This window comes from Cyprinodon variegatus, unplaced genomic scaffold (genome assembly GCF_000732505.1).
Source record: "Cyprinodon variegatus isolate N-32 unplaced genomic scaffold, C_variegatus-1.0 Scaffold843, whole genome shotgun sequence".
NCBI lineage: Eukaryota > Metazoa > Chordata > Actinopteri > Cyprinodontiformes > Cyprinodontidae > Cyprinodon > Cyprinodon variegatus.
In genome coordinates this window covers 20,883-26,106 of record NW_015151296.1, presented here as the reverse complement: position 1 = coordinate 26,106, position 5,224 = coordinate 20,883, and positions in this window count along the sequence as shown.

The following is a 5,224-nucleotide window of genomic DNA, read 5'->3' as shown; positions in this document are numbered from 1 at the left end:
CATCCATCCATCCATCCATCCATCCATCCATCCATCCATCCATCCATCCATCCATCCATCCATCCATCCATCCATCCATCCATCCTCTTCTCAAGCTGGGGCTGGTTCCTATCCCCAGCAGTCTATAGGTGAGAGAAGGAACAGGTCGTCTGTCTGTCGCAGTCTGATGTTGACGCCTTAAACATAAATCCATTTTCAGCATGAGAATGGTGCACTGTGTTAACAGGTAAAGAACACCATAAAGATGCCGTCGGTTGTTTTCAGGAGCTCAAGTTGCCTTGTTTTCATTGTTTCGCCGTTCATTGTTTCTGGTCTGATGGTGACATTTCTAAACTAAAGGGTAATAAAGGAGCGTTTATGAGACTCTTGTCTTCAGGGGCGGGCTGGACACGGGCAGTTCTGGAATATTTCCTGGCTGGCCTGGCTATTGCCAAAAGGTGGGACCAAATGCTCTTATCTGCATGACAGCCTTTCTACCGACATCCTTAAAATATCACTTTATTCAACCAGGAATATAATATGTGTTTTAGTATTTTAAACCCTGTTCAATTCGCTTAAATTTTTTTTAATCAGATTTCTTACAAATTACGTTTTATTTTAATTGCATTTGAATGACATTAAAGTGTCATGCTGAGAACAAAAGGACCCAGTATTCAGAGAGAAAGACAGTTAGATTTAACAAAACGTTTGTTAAAGATGGAACTGCAATGAACAGCGTCGGCATCTAAGGCAGGAACATTCAGTCCAAGCCCAGAGGATGAGGTTGGGTTCAGGAGGTAGGCTGCCAATGAGACGTAGCAGTCGCCGGCCAGAGAGTCCCAGGTGCTGATGACTGGGAGGTTGGAAGACAGGCAGGGGATCAGAACCGAGCAGATGAAGGAAGGCTGGATAATCCAGAGGGCGAAGCCAAAGACGGTGTCTAAGACATGTTCAGTAGTCATAGCCAGGAGATCAGATGTCCGAAGAGGTACCGAAGGGAAATCCAGAACAGAGTTGGGGAACAGTTCCAGGTTCGGTTAACAGACATCCAGATATCTGGCAGGCGTCAGAAAACAGGACAGGCAAACAGATCAGAAAGGGAACAGACAGGTTTAGAGATTCAGAAACACAGGAATGCTAGAGAACTCTCATTAAAGGCTTGAATAATCTGGCTCTGATGGCTGGTTGAAGGCTAGAAAAATAGAGGCTAAATCAGGTGGATATAGAGGCTAAAACAGGTGGATCAGAACAGCAGTGAGAGCTGGGTGGAGCTAAGCAGGTGAATGAAATGAGTAATCAAACCAGTCATCGGTGCCAAGATCATGACAGAACCCCAACACCCGCCACCCACACCCCCACCCTAAGGGCGAATACCAGACGCCCTTCTGGGTTGGTCAGGATGATCCATTGGAAATGTCTTAAGTTAATTACATTAAAGTCATTGAAAAATAATTAAAATCTCATTGTGCTTATAAAGGCTTATTAGCATTTCAAAAGAACCTGTTCTGTGAACCTCCGGTCAGAGGTGGGTAGTACTAGTTACATTTCAATCAGTTACATTTACTTTATGAAAGATCTGTGCTTTTAGAACCAGTTGTACTTAAAGTATTTTTTACTTTTACCTAAGTAACATTCTTGTTAGTATAATAAGATTGGAATAGGTAAAGTAATATCACATTTAAACACCTGCCTTTGATGTCTGCATCTATAAATATTTAACTTAAAAAAACACTTATCTTTAAAAGGGAAGTGCCCTTAATTTCAAAGAATCAGAATGTAGCAGAAATAATTAGAAATGTAAAAAACCTCAGAAATTCTGATCATTGCATCTGCATTCTGATCTAATCCAATAATGCATATACATTATGGGAAAATGTTGCAAAGAAATATGAACTTCTTTATCATTTTCTGAAATTCCACAGGGTCCTGACAGGGAACCAGAGATAGAGTGACATAAAATGTCAGGGATGGAGACTATTTGGAATATTCATAGTTTTTAGGATGCAGTGTCTTATTGTTTTCACTGCATCATCATCTGGAGCCCCTGCTTCCTGACAGAAAAAGGAGACACTTCTCAGTGGTGGATATGAGATTTCCTCTCAGCAATAAAAGATGGACTCCTCAGAGGTTGGCAGGATAACAAAATAACAGAGAAGAGCCAGTTTATTGGAGGGTTATTTTGGTTTTAATCTGGTTCTTTCTAATTTTATACAGTATAGTTTACTTGCAGGTGCCTGGTGTAAAAATAACCATTAGTTTGTTTGTCTCCATTGACAATAGGATTCTATTCAGAAAGTCACGGAGAGTACATACATGACAGTCATTTTAGATTAATTAGTCGGTAAATCTTACTTTGTGCACTTACTGGGTTTTTAATCGTTAATGGCTCTGCAAAGATTAACTGCTGCCAGGCACAGTCCATTTGGAGACGTCTGGACTTCTCTGCCCTGGAGCATTAGCAAGGAACAAAATGTTCTGTATGAATCAATGAACACATTTAGAGTGAAAGTAAAACTATCTATTGCATTATTTCTTTAGCGCTATCCACCATGACTATAATCTATTCTGTCTGCTGTGAAAGCTCTACCAAAATGATGCATTTGCAATTCATAAATCTGAGGTCTGAGTCATCACCCTGTCACTCAGACTGCTGCCACACGCTCCCCGATCCTCTGCCTCTCAGCCTAATTAGAATCAAGTTTATATGTTTGCCTTTTTTTGAACAGTTGAAGAAGAAATCCAATAAACAGAAAAAGAACAGAAAATGAGAGGATGTTTCTCAGATGGAATGTGTCACATCTTTTAATAGCTCATGTTTTTGATCGTTATTTCTCTCTTTTTTTCCAAAACAAAAAAGGATTACTTCTTCACCAAATGAGAATTTGCAGCCTCAGAACAAAGGATCATAAAGGACTTTATGAAATATGTGTTAACACCAAGGATGCTTTAATAAGTCATCTGAAGTCTGGAATTGTCTGGTTTTTAGCTTGACTGGCAGAACAAATCTAGTCTTTCCATTCAAACAGTTAATGTAAAATATTAAGATGCTAATAGTTGTGCTAACCACACCAATGTACAGTATAGGCAGCTTTTAGCTCATAGACTAAATATCAATTATCTAGAGCACCGGCTGCTGGAGCGAATTACAGTACAAAAGAGGAAAAATCAAATGAGATAAACAGCAGCAATGCTGACTGTCTCCCCTTTTTTCATACTCTGTAGAAAGCAAATATTCAGAAAATATAAATGTAACTCTCAACTGACGTCAATAAAATTCACTAAAACATAAACCTATACCTACCTACTGATCGACAAAACCATCAGATTCATCGGAAGAAAGAAAAATAAACAAATGAAAAAAAAAGAATAAATGTTCCTCAAAACACAGTTCAGCTAAGAAAGCATGAGCGAGCTGTTGTTGTAGTTGCTGGCATGAGATACCATCTAACCAGTGGACCCAGTAAAGAGTTGGTGATGCTCCCGTAGCAGTGTGTCGCAGTGAGCTTGTTGCAGATATTTTTGATTTATGCCCAATATTGAAGCATGGTCTGCGCTATGTTATTCCACGCCCTAACGCAAGAGAGACAATCAGGAACCAGCTGTGGGTCTAGATACGGCTGAGGCGGTGAGGAAGAGGGGACAAGTTTGAGCGACAACGGAGGAACATGAGGGCGAAAAAGTGCGGGGATCCAGGTGGAGAAAGGGTCCCAGAGTTCACGCGCACCTTGCTCTTCTAGCTGGTCCATCTTCACGAGCTGTTTTCTGCAATGGCGGCCATACAAACAAAACTAGCAGGAAAAAAAAAAGCAGGGAAAAAAAGTGTGTTTTCTGCAATAACAAAGTCTGTCGTTTTATGCCTGATGTCAGAGAAGGCTAATGCGAAGAGTAAATACTACCGGGGTTGCTCTTTAAATTTAGACTTAGGCAAACTTTATTGTCGTTTTGTATACACAGAGTGAGCAGCAGCTTAGCAATGACCATTTCTATTCTAATAGTCAAGTGCAGCATTGATCAAGATGTAAACAATGTAGGGGAGATATGGTGCAAAAGGCATTGATATGGAAGGTTCAGAGCAGTGCAAAAAATAAATAAATATATATGGTGCAAAATGCATAAATGTTATCAAATAAATTCATCGTCTGTTACGTAATGTTATATTGAAGGCATCAAATAGATTGCCTCTGTCTGTTTTGCTTGCAGGTACAGGTAACTATAGATCTGTACTGGACAGAGGAATTGGTGAGTTTGGCTGCATCTTTCTATATATGATTAGTCCAACATTTTTACTGAGCTAGAAAAACAGCTATTACTTTAAATTTCTAAAAATCTCTATTGAGTCAAATAAAATCTGACAAACTGCTTTTATTATGTAAGAAGTTATGAAATAAAATGTTTGATGGTGAATATAGACTCTAATACTAATATGCATTCGAGTTCTCTACATAACATACTAAAGCTTGCTTAGCCTATCAGCATGATTAAACCTTTGATCCACACAACCGCTGCTTCATATGCAAAGATACAGCTCTGAAAAACATCCTACAGTCTCATACCGCTCAGCAGTGCAGCCGTGGGTAATTACTTCCAAACTGCAATAATGTTTTTGCACATAAATTTATTTCAAATTAGACGTTATACATAAAACATAAGTTCTTGAGGTTTTAGTGGCTTCAATCATAGCTTTAAGCAAAAACTAGCAAAGCAAGTTTTGTATATCTAATAAACATTTTCTTCTTTTTTTTTAATCAAAAACAATATTTGAAATCATATTAAATCTATAAAATGATGCATTATTGCTTTTTATTTATAACATTACGTGCCTGAACCTCCAATAAACATTACTTGTATAATTCAATGTCTGTCTTCTCCAAACAATACCCAACATTTCGTTTGAAGGTGTGCAGCTCAGTTAATCAGAAAACGAGACAAGGTGCGGAGCGCTCCTGGGTGCTGTTGGTCCCTTTGCCCTGACATGACATCTTTCTTCACACTGTGGCTAAGTGAGCAGCTAACACCCTAATAGGATTGGGATTTGTCCATTTTGGTCAAGGTAGGCAAACTCCCCAACTGTATGTTCTGAGCCTTTGTTTGTTTCTATTTATGCTAAATCTGTCTCCATTTTAGGCTTAGCACATTAACAGGGGAGCCTTGAAAACAGAGAAGAGCTCAGATACTTTATATGTTCTCATGCACTGACAAACCCAATCCTCCTTTAACTATAATTTCCTGAACCCCTTGAAGAAAT